The 17,993-nt window shown below is 45.9% G+C and overlaps 11 non-coding genes across 11 annotated transcripts; all 11 read right to left on the bottom strand.

Annotated features, from left to right (window-relative positions):
- Positions 1 to 966: 966 nt before the first annotated feature.
- On the bottom strand, positions 967 to 1,157 carry LOC141211280 (U2 spliceosomal RNA). The gene has a single exon (XR_012281259.1). It is a non-coding gene; the product is annotated as a U2 spliceosomal RNA (small nuclear RNA).
- Positions 1,158 to 2,272: 1,115 nt separating this feature from the next.
- LOC141211470 (U2 spliceosomal RNA) lies at positions 2,273 to 2,463 on the bottom strand. Its single transcript, XR_012281443.1, has one exon. It is a non-coding gene; the product is annotated as a U2 spliceosomal RNA (small nuclear RNA).
- Positions 2,464 to 3,578: 1,115 nt separating this feature from the next.
- LOC141211281 (U2 spliceosomal RNA) lies at positions 3,579 to 3,769 on the bottom strand. Its single transcript, XR_012281260.1, has one exon. It is a non-coding gene; the product is annotated as a U2 spliceosomal RNA (small nuclear RNA).
- A 1,109-nt stretch (positions 3,770 to 4,878) lies between these two features.
- LOC141211512 (U2 spliceosomal RNA) lies at positions 4,879 to 5,069 on the bottom strand. Its single transcript, XR_012281485.1, has one exon. It is a non-coding gene; the product is annotated as a U2 spliceosomal RNA (small nuclear RNA).
- A 1,118-nt stretch (positions 5,070 to 6,187) lies between these two features.
- On the bottom strand, positions 6,188 to 6,378 carry LOC141211282 (U2 spliceosomal RNA). The gene has a single exon (XR_012281261.1). It is a non-coding gene; the product is annotated as a U2 spliceosomal RNA (small nuclear RNA).
- Positions 6,379 to 7,493: 1,115 nt separating this feature from the next.
- LOC141211283 (U2 spliceosomal RNA) lies at positions 7,494 to 7,684 on the bottom strand. Its single transcript, XR_012281262.1, has one exon. It is a non-coding gene; the product is annotated as a U2 spliceosomal RNA (small nuclear RNA).
- A 1,115-nt stretch (positions 7,685 to 8,799) lies between these two features.
- LOC141211285 (U2 spliceosomal RNA) lies at positions 8,800 to 8,990 on the bottom strand. Its single transcript, XR_012281264.1, has one exon. It is a non-coding gene; the product is annotated as a U2 spliceosomal RNA (small nuclear RNA).
- Positions 8,991 to 10,105: 1,115 nt separating this feature from the next.
- Positions 10,106 to 10,296, bottom strand: LOC141211286 (U2 spliceosomal RNA). The gene has a single exon (XR_012281265.1). It is a non-coding gene; the product is annotated as a U2 spliceosomal RNA (small nuclear RNA).
- A 1,118-nt stretch (positions 10,297 to 11,414) lies between these two features.
- Positions 11,415 to 11,605, bottom strand: LOC141211287 (U2 spliceosomal RNA). Its single transcript, XR_012281266.1, has one exon. It is a non-coding gene; the product is annotated as a U2 spliceosomal RNA (small nuclear RNA).
- Positions 11,606 to 12,723: 1,118 nt separating this feature from the next.
- Positions 12,724 to 12,914, bottom strand: LOC141211288 (U2 spliceosomal RNA). The gene has a single exon (XR_012281267.1). It is a non-coding gene; the product is annotated as a U2 spliceosomal RNA (small nuclear RNA).
- A 1,115-nt stretch (positions 12,915 to 14,029) lies between these two features.
- LOC141211289 (U2 spliceosomal RNA) lies at positions 14,030 to 14,220 on the bottom strand. Its single transcript, XR_012281268.1, has one exon. It is a non-coding gene; the product is annotated as a U2 spliceosomal RNA (small nuclear RNA).
- Between the last annotated feature and the right edge of the window lie 3,773 nt (positions 14,221 to 17,993).

Below are 17,993 nucleotides of genomic sequence, written 5' to 3' on the forward strand. Positions count from 1 at the left end.
CAATCCACGCGTTTTAGATCTGCATAACTCCACCTCTTTAAACACAGCACCTTCACCCCCTGCTGTTCCCACCCGCCTCAACACCGTTGGAATGGAGGAGAACCAATTAAGGCGGGGGGTGGGGTGGAACGAGCAGCTGTCTACCCTTAGCAGGAGGGCTCCTGATTACATACCTCTCCTGCTGCTGCTGCTGGCTGTCCAGCAGCAGACTGAAGGTGGCTGCTGCTGTGCACAGGTATATAAAGGCTCAGAGCCTATTATGACATGCGCAGCCAGCGTTCCATTGCCACATTCCATCTACTGCAGGCAGGATACCTGGCTGGCTGAATGTCGCTGAGAAGCTCACAGAGACCGCCATAAGCAACAGTTTAACAGAATGCCACAGACTAATCAACCAAACTTTTTGGGTTGGGTTCTCTTTTATAGTCTGCAGGCATTAAATGAAAGAAGTCAGTGTTCCAGCAGAGGGAGACAACGTTTCAGAAAAGGCATTGTAGCAAACCAAAAAAGAAATTTTAAGCGCAGCAGAGTAACCAGCGCACATACCTGTTAGCTCAGGTGAGTTTAAAAGGCTGCTGTTGATAACAAGGGCATTTGCTAAATAGATGGTGTGTGTGCAACAATATACTGAAAGGTCAATTATATTGTGCAGCTTATCTCACCACCTGTAGTTATTTAGGTGAAAGCTCCAAAATGCTTGCCTAATATGTCTGTTTATCCAAAAGGAAGTAAAAAGGGAGAGCTAGAAAGATAGCATTGCATCACATTACATGGCAATGCAATGCACAGTTGCTGAAGTTGAACCAAAATGAGCTTGTAATCTGGCTTCTGCAACTTTGAACATGAAAAATCCAATGAGGAGAAGAAAAGCAAAGCCAAAGAGTCCATCCCAAAATCCGACAAACAAGCAAAATGAACAAAAAACATTGAATTCAATTCTTTCTGATTTTAGAAACTGCATTAAAGAAGGGGTGCACCGGTCCTGGAGATACTGCAATACCAGGTCAATGCGTGGAGTGGACAGAGCAAGCTCTTTTTCCATCTCCCTGTTCTAAAAATCCATTTAATATATGGTCCCCAGATAGGGGACGTATCAGATATTAAACTGATAAGAACAGATACTACACTTGATCTTAGCCAAAAGGCCGAGAAGCGATAACCAGAATTGGTTTCAAACTACGGAGCCACCCAAGGATCCTGAAAAGTCCATTTGTGGAGATGAGCTCCTGGACTCCCGTTAAGAAGACATGTTGTCAACCTCTAGATCCCTTACATGCCTGCACTTTTCAGCTTGCTGCTGCTGCAATCCACGCGTTTTAGATCTGCATAACTCCACCTCTTTAAACACAGCACCTTCACCCCCTGCTGTTCCCACCCGCCTCAACACCGTTGGAAGGGAGGAGAACCAATTAAGGCGGGGGGTGGGGTGGAACGAGCAGCTGTCTACCCTTAGCAGGAGGGCTCCTGATTACATACCTCTCCTGCTGCTGCTGCTGCTGGCTGTCCAGCAGCAGACTGAAGGTGGCTGCTGCTGTGCACAGGTATATAAAGGCTCAGAGCCTATTATGACACGCGCAGCCAGCGTTCCATTGCCACATTCCATCTACTGCAGGCAGGATACCTGGCTGGCTGAATGTCGCTGAGAAGCTCACAGAGACCGCCATAAGCAACAGTTTAACAGAATGCCACAGACTAATCAACCAAACTTTTTGGGTTGGGTTCTCTTTTATAGTCTGCAGGCATTAAATGAAAGAAGTCAGTGTTCCAGCAGAGGGAGACAACGTTTCAGAAAAGGCATTGTAGCAAACCAAAAAAGAAATTTTAAGCGCAGCAGAGTAACCAGCGCACATACCTGTTAGCTCAGGTGAGTTTAAAAGGCTGCTGTTGATAACAAGGGCATTTGCTAAATAGATGGTGTGTGTGCAACAATATACTGAAAGGTCAATTATATTGTGCAGCTTATCTCACCACCTGTAGTTATTTAGGTGAAAGCTCCAAAATGCTTGCCTAATATGTCTGTTTATCCAAAAGGAAGTAAAAAGGGAGAGCGAGAAAGATAGCATTGCATCACATTACATGGCAATGCAATGCACAGTTGCTGAAGTTGAACCAAAATGAGCTTGTAATCTGGCTTCTGCAACTTTGAACATGAAAAATCCAATGAGGAGAAGAAAAGCAAAGCCAAAGAGTCCATCCCAAAATCCGACAAACAAGCAAAATGAACAAAAAACATTGAATTCAATTCTTTCTGATTTTAGAAACTGCATTAAAGAAGGGGTGCACCGGTCCTGGAGATGCTGCAATACCAGGTCAATGCGTGGAGTGGACAGAGCAAGCTCTTTTTCCATCTCCCTGTTCTAAAAATCCATTTAATATATGGTCCCCAGATAGGGGACGTATCAGATATTAAACTGATAAGAACAGATACTACACTTGATCTTAGCCAAAAGGCCGAGAAGCGATAACCAGAATTGGTTTCAAACTACGGAGCCACCCAAGGATCCTGAAAAGTCCATTTGTGGAGATGAGCTCCTGGACTCCCGTTAAGAAGACATGTTGTCAACCTCTAGATCCCTTACATGCCTGCACTTTTCGGCTTGCTGCTGCTGCAATCCACGCGTTTTAGATCTGCATAACTCCACCTCTTTAAACACAGCACCTTCACCCCCTGCTGTTCCCACCCGCCTCAACACCGTTGGAAGGGAGGAGAACCAATTAAGGCGGGGGGTGGGGTGGAACGAGCAGCTGTCTACCCTTAGCAGGAGGGCTCCTGATTACATACCTCTCCTGCTGCTGCTGCTGCTGGCTGTCCAGCAGCAGACTGAAGGTGGCTGCTGCTGTGCACAGGTATATAAAGGCTCAGAGCCTATTATGACACGCGCAGCCAGCGTTCCATTGCCACATTCCATCTACTGCAGGCAGGATACCTGGCTGGCTGAATGTCGCTGAGAAGCTCACAGAGACCGCCATAAGCAACAGTTTAACAGAATGCCACAGACTAATCAACCAAACTTTTTGGGTTGGGTTCTCTTTTATAGTCTGCAGGCATTAAATGAAAGAAGTCAGTGTTCCAGCAGAGGGAGACAACGTTTCAGAAAAGGCATTGTAGCAAACCAAAAAAGAAATTTTAAGCGCAGCAGAGTAACCAGCGCACATACCTGTTAGCTCAGGTGAGTTTAAAAGGCTGCTGTTGATAACAAGGGCATTTGCTAAATAGATGGTGTGTGTGCAACAATATACTGAAAGGTCAATTATATTGTGCAGCTTATCTCACCACCTGTAGTTATTTAGGTGAAAGCTCCAAAATGCTTGCCTAATATGTCTGTTTATCCAAAAGGAAGTAAAAAGGGAGAGCTAGAAAGATAGCATTGCATCACATTACATGGCAATGCAATGCACAGTTGCTGAAGTTGAACCAAAATGAGCTTGTAATCTGGCTTCTGCAACTTTGAACATGAAAAATCCAATGAGGAGAAGAAAAGCAAAGCCAAAGAGTCCATCCCAAAATCCGACAAACAAGCAAAATGAACAAAAAACATTGAATTCAATTCTTTCTGATTTTAGACACTGCATTAAAGAAGGGGTGCACCGGTCCTGGAGATACTGCAATACCAGGTCAATGCGTGGAGTGGACAGAGCAAGCTCTTTTTCCATCTCCCTGTTCTAAAAATCCATTTAATATATGGTCCCCAGATAGGGGACGTATCAGATATTAAACTGATAAGAACAGATACTACACTTGATCTTAGCCAAAAGGCCGAGAAGCGATAACCAGAATTGGTTTCAAACTACGGAGCCACCCAAGGATCCTGAAAAGTCCATTTGTGGAGATGAGCTCCTGGACTCCCGTTAAGAAGACATGTTGTCAACCTCTAGATCCCTTACATGCCTGCACTTTTCGGCTTGCTGCTGCTGCAATCCACGCGTTTTAGATCTGCATAACTCCACCTCTTTAAACACAGCACCTTCACCCCCTGCTGTTCCCACCCGCCTCAACACCGTTGGAAGGGAGGAGAACCAATTAAGGCGGGGGGTGGGGTGGAACGAGCAGCTGTCTACCCTTAGCAGGAGGGCTCCTGATTACATACCTCTCCTGCTGCTGCTGGCTGTCCAGCAGCAGACTGAAGGTGGCTGCTGCTGTGCACAGGTATATAAAGGCTCAGAGCCTATTATGACACGCGCAGCCAGCGTTCCATTGCCACATTCCATCTACTGCAGGCAGGATACCTGGCTGGCTGAATGTCGCTGAGAAGCTCACAGAGACCGCCATAAGCAACAGTTTAACAGAATGCCACAGACTAATCAACCAAACTTTTTGGGTTGGGTTCTCTTTTATAGTCTGCAGGCATTAAATGAAAGAAGTCAGTGTTCCAGCAGAGGGAGACAACGTTTCAGAAAAGGCATTGTAGCAAACCAAAAAAGAAATTTTAAGCGCAGCAGAGTAACCAGCGCACATACCTGTTAGCTCAGGTGAGTTTAAAAGGCTGCTGTTGATAACAAGGGCATTTGCTAAATAGATGGTGTGTGTGCAACAATATACTGAAAGGTCAATTATATTGTGCAGCTTATCTCACCACCTGTAGTTATTTAGGTGAAAGCTCCAAAATGCTTGCCTAATATGTCTGTTTATCCAAAAGGAAGTAAAAAGGGAGAGCTAGAAAGATAGCATTGCATCACATTACATGGCAATGCAATGCACAGTTGCTGAAGTTGAACCAAAATGAGCTTGTAATCTGGCTTCTGCAACTTTGAACATGAAAAATCCAATGAGGAGAAGAAAAGCAAAGCCAAAGAGTCCATCCCAAAATCCGACAAACAAGCAAAATGAACAAAAAACATTGAATTCAATTCTTTCTGATTTTAGAAACTGCATTAAAGAAGGGGTGCACCGGTCCTGGAGATACTGCAATACCAGGTCAATGCGTGGAGTGGACAGAGCAAGCTCTTTTTCCATCTCCCTGTTCTAAAAATCCATTTAATATATGGTCCTCAGATAGGGGACGTATCAGATATTAAACTGATAAGAACAGATACTACACTTGATCTTAGCCAAAAGGCCGAGAAGCGATAACCAGAATTGGTTTCAAACTACGGAGCCACCCAAGGATCCTGAAAAGTCCATTTGTGGAGATGAGCTCCTGGACTCCCGTTAAGAAGACATGTTGTCAACCTCTAGATCCCTTACATGCCTGCACTTTTCGGCTTGCTGCTGCTGCAATCCACGCGTTTTAGATCTGCATAACTCCACCTCTTTAAACACAGCACCTTCACCCCCTGCTGTTCCCACCCGCCTCAACACCGTTGGAAGGGAGGAGAACCAATTAAGGCGGGGGGTGGGGTGGAACGAGCAGCTGTCTACCCTTAGCAGGAGGGCTCCTGATTACATACCTCTCCTGCTGCTGCTGCTGCTGCTGGCTGTCCAGCAGCAGACTGAAGGTGGCTGCTGCTGTGCACAGGTATATAAAGGCTCAGAGCCTATTATGACACGCGCAGCCAGCGTTCCATTGCCACATTCCATCTACTGCAGGCAGGATACCTGGCTGGCTGAATGTCGCTGAGAAGCTCACAGAGACCGCCATAAGCAACAGTTTAACAGAATGCCACAGACTAATCAACCAAACTTTTTGGGTTGGGTTCTCTTTTATAGTCTGCAGGCATTAAATGAAAGAAGTCAGTGTTCCAGCAGAGGGAGACAACGTTTCAGAAAAGGCATTGTAGCAAACCAAAAAAGAAATTTTAAGCGCAGCAGAGTAACCAGCGCACATACCTGTTAGCTCAGGTGAGTTTAAAAGGCTGCTGTTGATAACAAGGGCATTTGCTAAATAGATGGTGTGTGTGCAACAATATACTGAAAGGTCAATTATATTGTGCAGCTTATCTCACCACCTGTAGTTATTTAGGTGAAAGCTCCAAAATGCTTGCCTAATATGTCTGTTTATCCAAAAGGAAGTAAAAAGGGAGAGCTAGAAAGATAGCATTGCATCACATTACATGGCAATGCAATGCACAGTTGCTGAAGTTGAACCAAAATGAGCTTGTAATCTGGCTTCTGCAACTTTGAACATGAAAAATCCAATGAGGAGAAGAAAAGCAAAGCCAAAGAGTCCATCCCAAAATCCGACAAACAAGCAAAATGAACAAAAAACATTGAATTCAATTCTTTCTGATTTTAGAAACTGCATTAAAGAAGGGGTGCACCGGTCCTGGAGATACTGCAATACCAGGTCAATGCGTGGAGTGGACAGAGCAAGCTCTTTTTCCATCTCCCTGTTCTAAAAATCCATTTAATATATGGTCCCCAGATAGGGGACGTATCAGATATTAAACTGATAAGAACAGATACTACACTTGATCTTAGCCAAAAGGCCGAGAAGCGATAACCAGAATTGGTTTCAAACTACGGAGCCACCCAAGGATCCTGAAAAGTCCATTTGTGGAGATGAGCTCCTGGACTCCCGTTAAGAAGACATGTTGTCAACCTCTAGATCCCTTACATGCCTGCACTTTTCGGCTTGCTGCTGCTGCAATCCACGCGTTTTAGATCTGCATAACTCCACCTCTTTAAACACAGCACCTTCACCCCCTGCTGTTCCCACCCGCCTCAACACCGTTGGAAGGGAGGAGAACCAATTAAGGCGGGGGGTGGGGTGGAACGAGCAGCTGTCTACCCTTAGCAGGAGGGCTCCTGATTACATACCTCTCCTGCTGCTGCTGCTGCTGGCTGTCCAGCAGCAGACTGAAGGTGGCTGCTGCTGTGCACAGGTATATAAAGGCTCAGAGCCTATTATGACACGCGCAGCCAGCGTTCCATTGCCACATTCCATCTACTGCAGGCAGGATACCTGGCTGGCTGAATGTCGCTGAGAAGCTCACAGAGACCGCCATAAGCAACAGTTTAACAGAATGCCACAGACTAATCAACCAAACTTTTTGGGTTGGGTTCTCTTTTATAGTCTGCAGGCATTAAATGAAAGAAGTCAGTGTTCCAGCAGAGGGAGACAACGTTTCAGAAAAGGCATTGTAGCAAACCAAAAAAGAAATTTTAAGCGCAGCAGAGTAACCAGCGCACATACCTGTTAGCTCAGGTGAGTTTAAAAGGCTGCTGTTGATAACAAGGGCATTTGCTAAATAGATGGTGTGTGTGCAACAATATACTGAAAGGTCAATTATATTGTGCAGCTTATCTCACCACCTGTAGTTATTTAGGTGAAAGCTCCAAAATGCTTGCCTAATATGTCTGTTTATCCAAAAGGAAGTAAAAAGGGAGAGCTAGAAAGATAGCATTGCATCACATTACATGGCAATGCAATGCACAGTTGCTGAAGTTGAACCAAAATGAGCTTGTAATCTGGCTTCTGCAACTTTGAACATGAAAAATCCAATGAGGAGAAGAAAAGCAAAGCCAAAGAGTCCATCCCAAAATCCGACAAACAAGCAAAATGAACAAAAAACATTGAATTCAATTCTTTCTGATTTTAGAAACTGCATTAAAGAAGGGGTGCACCGGTCCTGGAGATACTGCAATACCAGGTCAATGCGTGGAGTGGACAGAGCAAGCTCTTTTTCCATCTCCCTGTTCTAAAAATCCATTTAATATATGGTCCCCAGATAGGGGACGTATCAGATATTAAACTGATAAGAACAGATACTACACTTGATCTTAGCCAAAAGGCCGAGAAGCGATAACCAGAATTGGTTTCAAACTACGGAGCCACCCAAGGATCCTGAAAAGTCCATTTGTGGAGATGAGCTCCTGGACTCCCGTTAAGAAGACATGTTGTCAACCTCTAGATCCCTTACATGCCTGCACTTTTCGGCTTGCTGCTGCTGCAATCCACGCGTTTTAGATCTGCATAATTCCACCTCTTTAAACACAGCACCTTCACCCCCTGCTGTTCCCACCCGCCTCAACACCGTTGGAAGGGCGGAGAACCAATTAAGGCGGGGGGTGGGGTGGAACGAGCAGCTGTCTACCCTTAGCAGGAGGGCTCCTGATTACATACCTCTCCTGCTGCTGCTGCTGCTGGCTGTCCAGCAGCAGACTGAAGGTGGCTGCTGCTGTGCACAGGTATATAAAGGCTCAGAGCCTATTATGACACGCGCAGCCAGCGTTCCATTGCCACATTCCATCTACTGCAGGCAGGATACCTGGCTGGCTGAATGTCGCTGAGAAGCTCACAGAGACCGCCATAAGCAACAGTTTAACAGAATGCCACAGACTAATCAACCAAACTTTTTGGGTTGGGTTCTCTTTTATAGTCTGCAGGCATTAAATGAAAGAAGTCAGTGTTCCAGCAGAGGGAGACAACGTTTCAGAAAAGGCATTGTAGCAAACCAAAAAAGAAATTTTAAGCGCAGCAGAGTAACCAGCGCACATACCTGTTAGCTCAGGTGAGTTTAAAAGGCTGCTGTTGATAACAAGGGCATTTGCTAAATAGATGGTGTGTGTGCAACAATATACTGAAAGGTCAATTATATTGTGCAGCTTATCTCACCACCTGTAGTTATTTAGGTGAAAGCTCCAAAATGCTTGCCTAATATGTCTGTTTATCCAAAAGGAAGTAAAAAGGGAGAGCTAGAAAGATAGCATTGCATCACATTACATGGCAATGCAATGCACAGTTGCTGAAGTTGAACCAAAATGAGCTTGTAATCTGGCTTCTGCAACTTTGAACATGAAAAATCCAATGAGGAGAAGAAAAGCAAAGCTAAAGAGTCCATCCCAAAATCCGACAAACAAGCAAAATGAACAAAAAACATTGAATTCAATTCTTTCTGATTTTAGAAACTGCATTAAAGAAGGGGTGCACCGGTCCTGGAGATACTGCAATACCAGGTCAATGCGTGGAGTGGACAGAGCAAGCTCTTTTTCCATCTCCCTGTTCTAAAAATCCATTTAATATATGGTCCCCAGATAGGGGACGTATCAGATATTAAACTGATAAGAACAGATACTACACTTGATCTTAGCCAAAAGGCCGAGAAGCGATAACCAGAATTGGTTTCAAACTACGGAGCCACCCAAGGATCCTGAAAAGTCCATTTGTGGAGATGAGCTCCTGGACTCCCGTTAAGAAGACATGTTGTCAACCTCTAGATCCCTTACATGCCTGCACTTTTCGGCTTGCTGCTGCTGCAATCCACGCGTTTTAGATCTGCATAACTCCACCTCTTTAAACACAGCACCTTCACCCCCTGCTGTTCCCACCCGCCTCAACACCGTTGGAAGGGAGGAGAACCAATTAAGGCGGGGGGTGGGGTGGAACGAGCAGCTGTCTACCCTTAGCAGGAGGGCTCCTGATTACATACCTCTCCTGCTGCTGCTGCTGCTGGCTGTCCAGCAGCAGACTGAAGGTGGCTGCTGCTGTGCACAGGTATATAAAGGCTCAGAGCCTATTATGACACGCGCAGCCAGCGTTCCATTGCCACATTCCATCTACTGCAGGCAGGATACCTGGCTGGCTGAATGTCGCTGAGAAGCTCACAGAGACCGCCATAAGCAACAGTTTAACAGAATGCCACAGACTAATCAACCAAACTTTTTGGGTTGGGTTCTCTTTTATAGTCTGCAGGCATTAAATGAAAGAAGTCAGTGTTCCAGCAGAGGGAGACAACGTTTCAGAAAAGGCATTGTAGCAAACCAAAAAAGAAATTTTAAGCGAAGCAGAGTAACCAGCGCACATACCTGTTAGCTCAGGTGAGTTTAAAAGGCTGCTGTTGATAACAAGGGCATTTGCTAAATAGATGGTGTGTGTGCAACAATATACTGAAAGGTCAATTATATTGTGCAGCTTATCTCACCACCTGTAGTTATTTAGGTGAAAGCTCCAAAATGCTTGCCTAATATGTCTGTTTATCCAAAAGGAAGTAAAAAGGGAGAGCTAGAAAGATAGCATTGCATCACATTACATGGCAATGCAATGCACAGTTGCTGAAGTTGAACCAAAATGAGCTTGTAATCTGGCTTCTGCAACTTTGAACATGAAAAATCCAATGAGGAGAAGAAAAGCAAAGCCAAAGAGTCCATCCCAAAATCCGACAAACAAGCAAAATGAACAAAAAACATTGAATTCAATTCTTTCTGATTTTAGAAACTGCATTAAAGAAGGGGTGCACCGGTCCTGGAGATACTGCAATACCAGGTCAATGCGTGGAGTGGACAGAGCAAGCTCTTTTTCCATCTCCCTGTTCTAAAAATCCATTTAATATATGGTCCCCAGATAGGGGACGTATCAGATATTAAACTGATAAGAACAGATACTACACTTGATCTTAGCCAAAAGGCCGAGAAGCGATAACCAGAATTGGTTTCAAACTACGGAGCCACCCAAGGATCCTGAAAAGTCCATTTGTGGAGATGAGCTCCTGGACTCCCGTTAAGAAGACATGTTGTCAACCTCTAGATCCCTTACATGCCTGCACTTTTCGGCTTGCTGCTGCTGCAATCCACGCGTTTTAGATCTGCATAACTCCACCTCTTTAAACACAGCACCTTCACCCCCTGCTGTTCCCACCCGCCTCAACACCGTTGGAAGGGAGGAGAACCAATTAAGGCGGGGGGTGGGGTGGAACGAGCAGCTGTCTACCCTTAGCAGGAGGGCTCCTGATTACATACCTCTCCTGCTGCTGCTGCTGCTGCTGGCTGTCCAGCAGCAGACTGAAGGTGGCTGCTGCTGTGCACAGGTATATAAAGGCTCAGAGCCTATTATGACACGCGCAGCCAGCGTTCCATTGCCACATTCCATCTACTGCAGGCAGGATACCTGGCTGGCTGAATGTCGCTGAGAAGCTCACAGAGACCGCCATAAGCAACAGTTTAACAGAATGCCACAGACTAATCAACCAAACTTTTTGGGTTGGGTTCTCTTTTATAGTCTGCAGGCATTAAATGAAAGAAGTCAGTGTTCCAGCAGAGGGAGACAACGTTTCAGAAAAGGCATTGTAGCAAACCAAAAAAGAAATTTTAAGCGCAGCAGAGTAACCAGCGCACATACCTGTTAGCTCAGGTGAGTTTAAAAGGCTGCTGTTGATAACAAGGGCATTTGCTAAATAGATGGTGTGTGTGCAACAATATACTGAAAGGTCAATTATATTGTGCAGCTTATCTCACCACCTGTAGTTATTTAGGTGAAAGCTCCAAAATGCTTGCCTAATATGTCTGTTTATCCAAAAGGAAGTAAAAAGGGAGAGCTAGAAAGATAGCATTGCATCACATTACATGGCAATGCAATGCACAGTTGCTGAAGTTGAACCAAAATGAGCTTGTAATCTGGCTTCTGCAACTTTGAACATGAAAAATCCAATGAGGAGAAGAAAAGCAAAGCCAAAGAGTCCATCCCAAAATCCGACAAACAAGCAAAATGAACAAAAAACATTGAATTCAATTCTTTCTGATTTTAGAAACTGCATTAAAGAAGGGGTGCACCGGTCCTGGAGATACTGCAATACCAGGTCAATGCGTGGAGTGGACAGAGCAAGCTCTTTTTCCATCTCCCTGTTCTAAAAATCCATTTAATATATGGTCCCCAGATAGGGGACGTATCAGATATTAAACTGATAAGAACAGATACTACACTTGATCTTAGCCAAAAGGCCGAGAAGCGATAACCAGAATTGGTTTCAAACTACGGAGCCACCCAAGGATCCTGAAAAGTCCATTTGTGGAGATGAGCTCCTGGACTCCCGTTAAGAAGACATGTTGTCAACCTCTAGATCCCTTACATGCCTGCACTTTTCGGCTTGCTGCTGCTGCAATCCACGCGTTTTAGATCTGCATAACTCCACCTCTTTAAACACAGCACCTTCACCCCCTGCTGTTCCCACCCGCCTCAACACCGTTGGAAGGGAGGAGAACCAATTAAGGCGGGGGGTGGGGTGGAACGAGCAGCTGTCTACCCTTAGCAGGAGGGCTCCTGATTACATACCTCTCCTGCTGCTGCTGCTGCTGCTGGCTGTCCAGCAGCAGACTGAAGGTGGCTGCTGCTGTGCACAGGTATATAAAGGCTCAGAGCCTATTATGACACGCGCAGCCAGCGTTCCATTGCCACATTCCATCTACTGCAGGCAGGATACCTGGCTGGCTGAATGTCGCTGAGAAGCTCACAGAGACCGCCATAAGCAACAGTTTAACAGAATGCCACAGACTAATCAACCAAACTTTTTGGGTTGGGTTCTCTTTTATAGTCTGCAGGCATTAAATGAAAGAAGTCAGTGTTCCAGCAGAGGGAGACAACGTTTCAGAAAAGGCATTGTAGCAAACCAAAAAAGAAATTTTAAGCGCAGCAGAGTAACCAGCGCACATACCTGTTAGCTCAGGTGAGTTTAAAAGGCTGCTGTTGATAACAAGGGCATTTGCTAAATAGATGGTGTGTGTGCAACAATATACTGAAAGGTCAATTATATTGTGCAGCTTATCTCACCACCTGTAGTTATTTAGGTGAAAGCTCCAAAATGCTTGCCTAATATGTCTGTTTATCCAAAAGGAAGTAAAAAGGGAGAGCTAGAAAGATAGCATTGCATCACATTACATGGCAATGCAATGCACAGTTGCTGAAGTTGAACCAAAATGAGCTTGTAATCTGGCTTCTGCAACTTTGAACATGAAAAATCCAATGAGGAGAAGAAAAGCAAAGCCAAAGAGTCCATCCCAAAATCCGACAAACAAGCAAAATGAACAAAAAACATTGAATTCAATTCTTTCTGATTTTAGAAACTGCATTAAAGAAGGGGTGCACCGGTCCTGGAGATACTGCAATACCAGGTCAATGCGTGGAGTGGACAGAGCAAGCTCTTTTTCCATCTCCCTGTTCTAAAAATCCATTTAATATATGGTCCCCAGATAGGGGACGTATCAGATATTAAACTGATAAGAACAGATACTACACTTGATCTTAGCCAAAAGGCCGAGAAGCGATAACCAGAATTGGTTTCAAACTACGGAGCCACCCAAGGATCCTGAAAAGTCCATTTGTGGAGATGAGCTCCTGGACTCCCGTTAAGAAGACATGTTGTCAACCTCTAGATCCCTTACATGCCTGCACTTTTCGGCTTGCTGCTGCTGCAATCCACGCGTTTTAGATCTGCATAACTCCACCTCTTTAAACACAGCACCTTCACCCCCTGCTGTTCCCACCCGCCTCAACACCGTTGGAAGGGAGGAGAACCAATTAAGGCGGGGGGTGGGGTGGAACGAGCAGCTGTCTACCCTTAGCAGGAGGGCTCCTGATTACATACCTCTCCTGCTGCTGCTGCTGCTGGCTGTCCAGCAGCAGACTGAAGGTGGCTGCTGCTGTGCACAGGTATATAAAGGCTCAGAGTCTATTATGACACGCGCAGCCAGCGTTCCATTGCCACATTCCATCTACTGCAAGCAGGATACCTGGCTGGCTGAATGTCGCTGAGAAGCTCACAGAGACCGCCATAAGCAACAGTTTAACAGAATGCCACAGACTAATCAACCAAACTTTTTGGGTTGGGTTCTCTTTTATAGTCTGCAGGCATTAAATGAAAGAAGTCAGTGTTCCAGCAGAGGGAGACAATGTTTCAGAAAAGGCATTGTAGCAAACCAAAAAAGAAATTTTAAGCGCAGCAGAGTAACCAGCGCACATACCTGTTAGCTCAGGTGAGTTTAAAAGGCTGCTGTTGATAACAAGGGCATTTGCTAAATAGATGGTGTGTGTGCAACAATATACTGAAAGGTCAATTATATTGTGCAGCTTATCTCACCACCTGTAGTTATTTAGGTGAAAGCTCCAAAATGCTTGCCTAATATGTCTGTTTATCCAAAAGGAAGTAAAAAGGGAGAGCTAGAAATATAGCATTGCATCACATTACATGGCAATGCAATGCACAGTTGCTGAAGTTGAACCAAAATGAGCTTGTAATCTGGCTTCTGCAACTTTGAACATGAAAAATCCAATGAGGAGAAGAAAAGCAAAGCCAAAGAGTCCATCCCAAAATCCGACAAACAAGCAAAATGAACAAAAAACATTGAATTCAATTCTTTCTGATTTTAGAAACTGCATTAAAGAAGGGGTGCACCGGTCCTGGAGATACTGCAATACCAGGTCAATGCGTGGAGTGGACAGAGCAAGCTCTTTTTCCATCTCCCTGTTCTAAAAATCCATTTAATATATGGTCCCCAGATAGGGGACGTATCAGATATTAAACTGATAAGAACAGATACTACACTTGATCTTAGCCAAAAGGCCGAGAAGCGATAACCAGAATTGGTTTCAAACTACGGAGCCACCCAAGGATCCTGAAAAGTCCATTTGTGGCTAAGTGCCAGAATTGGCGCATCCTATGAATGCGCCATTTCTGGGGCGGCTGACGGCTGGTGTTTCTAGCCTGGGAGGGGGCCAATATTCATGGCTCCCTTCCTGGGCTATTAATATCAGCCCCCAGCTGTCTGCCTAGCCTTTGCTAGCTATTAAATTAGGGGGGACCCCACGTCATTTTTTTTGGGGGGTCCCCCATTTTAATAGCTAGTAAAGGCTATGTATTCAGCTGGGGGCTGATATTAGTAGCCTGGGAAGCTCCGTGGGTATTACCCCCTTCCCAGGCTTCAAACATCTGCCCCAGCCGTCTGCTTAACCTCCGCTAGAGCCTAAAATTAAGGGGAACCCCACGCCAATTTTTTTAATAATAAATCCTTTATTTTAATACTAAATGACAAGTACAGTAACCAACACTATCACTGTACTTCATATATATGTGACTGACATGTTTCTATCTATCTAATCTATGTGTGATGCTCTATCTTTCTGTTCTAAATTGTCGGGTACCGCTGCTGAATTGCCGGCCGGCTTTTTTAAAGAGACAGTGCATGAAAACACTATTATTTTTTTAAATAAATCCTTTACACTAAATGACAAGTACAGTAAGCAACACTATCACTGTTCTTATTATATATGTGACTGACATGTTTCTATCTATCTAATCTATGTGTGAAGCTCTATTCTTTCTGTTCTAAATTGTCGGGTACAGATGCTGAATTGCCGGCCGGCTTTTTTAAAGAGACAGTGCATGAAAACACTATTATTTTTTTAAATAAATCCTTTACACTAAATGACAAGTACAGTAAGCAACACTATCACTGTTCTTATTATATATGTGACTGACATGTTTCTATCTATCTAATCTATGTGTGATGCTCTATTCCTTCTTGTCTAAATTGTCGGGTACCGGTGTATGTCGCTGCTGAATTTGCTGGCCGGCTTTTTTAAAGAGAGTGTCTTCTGAGCAGTTTGTCAGCTTTTGGACACCTTTGCAGGTGTTTTCTATGTGTTTCTATGTGTTTTTGTTTGCCTGCCATTGGTTTTAACGGTGTTCGACGGTGTTCTAAGGTGTTCGACGAACAGTTCGACGAACAGTTCCTCGAACATCCCAGTGTTCGACGAACCGAACCGAACCCGAACACTACGGGGGTGGCTCAACACTAGTGGTGATATCTGAGATGGAGGCTGAACATGAGGAGGAGGAGGAGGAGGAGGAGGATGCGCAGGAGCTGTACACTGTGGGGGCAACTCTGACTGACATAGGGCCCGCAATCCTCGGTGTGGGGAGGATGTGTTCCGTCCCAAGGTCCGACTAGGTCCCGGCTTCCACTATGTTTACCCAGTGTGCCGTCAGAGAGATGTACCGTCCCTGGCCACAAGCACTTGTCCACGTGTCCGTTGTCAGGTGGACTCTCCCAGTAACTGCATTGTTGAGGGCACGGCAGATGCTTTGGGACACGTGCTTGTGTAGTGCGGGGATGGCACACCGGGCAAAATAGTGTCGGCAGGGGACCGAGTACCGAGGGACGGCCACCGCCATAAGATTGCGGAAGGATTCCGTCTCCACCAGCCTAAAAGGCAGCATTTCCAATGCAAGCAGTCGTGAAATGTGCGAATTTAGGACTGTGGCCTGTGGGGCATTAGCTGCGAATTTCCACTTTCGTTCAAAGGTCTGGGATATGGACAATTGAACGCTGCGGTGGGACGTGGACGTGGACGTTGATGCTGTTTCTTGAGAAACTGCCATAACAAGTGAAGACTAGTGTTGAGCCACCCCCGTAGTGTTCGAGTTCGGTTCGGTTCGTCGAACACCCGTGTGTTCGCCAAACTGTTCGTCGAACTGTTCGTCGAACACCTTCGAACACCGTTAAAACCAATGGCAGGCAAACAAAAACACATAGAAACACATAGAAAACACCTTCAAAGGTGTCCAAAAGCTGACAAACTGCTCAGAAGACATAACTAACACATGGAAAAATGACAAGTACATATAGTCATGCGAAAATAAAAGAGGTGGAGGAGTAAAAGGAGGGGGAGACACAGATATAGGCATGTCATGCCCTTCTAAAATCCAAAAAGTGAGAAGCCGACACGGCCAGTCCGTTCCTGCCCGTGCCACCTCCGTGTCGACGGGTTTGTGCCAGAGCCGCGGTGGACCCTGACGGCCAGCCCCCTTCTCCTAATACTGGTGCCTGTCCGCTGGTGGGTCGAGCCCCCCGCGGTGGGGGGGGAGTAACATCTGCAGAGGAAAGACCATCTTCCAGCCAAACTAACATGTCGACTTCTTTTCGTGGACAATGTGATACGATCCCTTTGTTACGGACACGCCCATCGCTACAAATTCCAGATGAGGCACAAAAACAGCAGGTGCTTCAGCGGATATCAAGTGCTCCTTCAAGTGGGCTCTCCTCCACCTCAACTTCAACATCACAAATACTCCAGTCCTCAGAGGTGTCACCCCAATCGCACTTGCTTCCTCACAGCTCCCAAGTCTCCAGCTGCCCGTCTGAGTATGGGGTAACACAGATGGTTGAGTCTGCACAGCTGTTTACTCATACTATAGCCTGGGAAACGGAGGTCTGCTCCAGAGCTTCTGTTAATCCAGACGAGGAAATGATCTGCACTGATGCCCAGAATCTTTATAAGTCGGATCCAGGACCAGATGAAGAAGGTTCTGAGCATAATGTAGACCCTCGTTCCCAAACTGTGACTCCTGTTGGTGGAGACAATGATGAAGACGATGATGAGACTCAAATACCTGATTGGAGCGACAACTTGATTTTTCGGTCAGGGCAGGAAGAGGTTGGCTTTGAGGACGACGGGTGTGATAACACACAGGGTGATGATGACAAGGTTGGAGATCCCACTTACTGTCAACCCACAGTCAGCCAGTCGATGAGGTCACCCTTGCCTTTGCTTGGCCTTTGGGATGTCGCGGTGGTCGGCTCCCTGGCCCGTACCCTGGGGTCACTCTTTAAAAGGGTGGATAATTGTTAATTTTATAAGAGTTTGTGACACCACCTGTGGTATCTGGTGAGAAGCACCAGCGCTGCAGCAGTCCACTGAGGCCCGTGATAAGGCAGCTCGATGGTATAGCTCCCCACAGGTGGAGCTAGGTCTCAGGGCAGCGTATGCAGGGGGAATGCAGGACAGGCGAGACCCAGCTGGGTCAGAGCAAGAACGGAAACGGACACGGTAGTCACTTCAGTACCTTTTACTGGAGGAAATTCAGGCACATCCTGGAGCACTGTAGGGTGAAGGGTGCATATCAGGATCCTCCCCAATGAGCGGGTGTAGGGCCTCCTGTTTCTTTCCTCTGCGCAGTAAGTTTCTGACCTGCCTGGAGCTAGGCCTAACTTTGTCTCTGTCCTGCGCTGGCTGACCTTGTGGTAGGGCCTTCTCTTGAAGTTCACGCTCCCAGTATGCGGGGCCTAAGCGTCTCCTGGCTCTGTTACGTATCAGCACCTTAGCGATCCTGGGACTTGTAGTTCTCCAGGGATTCCGGTTATGCCTTACTGGGTCATAGAGATCCCGGTAAGCTCGGATCCGGTGTCCGGTAAATGCTTCGGGGTGAGCTGGTTAAGCTCCTCTGCCCCTTATGTACTAACTCGCCACTCGCCTTCGGCCTACTCGGGCCCTCAATAGGCTATACACACTAACGGCAGCTTGCCGCGCTTCACCGATCTTATGACGCCGGCACACCTTAAGCTCTAT

The sequence above is a fragment of the Phyllobates terribilis genome, unplaced genomic scaffold (assembly GCF_046119375.1).
Source record: "Phyllobates terribilis strain yellow unplaced genomic scaffold, ASM4611937v1 Scaffold_170__1_contigs__length_4071412, whole genome shotgun sequence".
Taxonomy (NCBI): Eukaryota; Metazoa; Chordata; class Amphibia; order Anura; family Dendrobatidae; genus Phyllobates; species Phyllobates terribilis.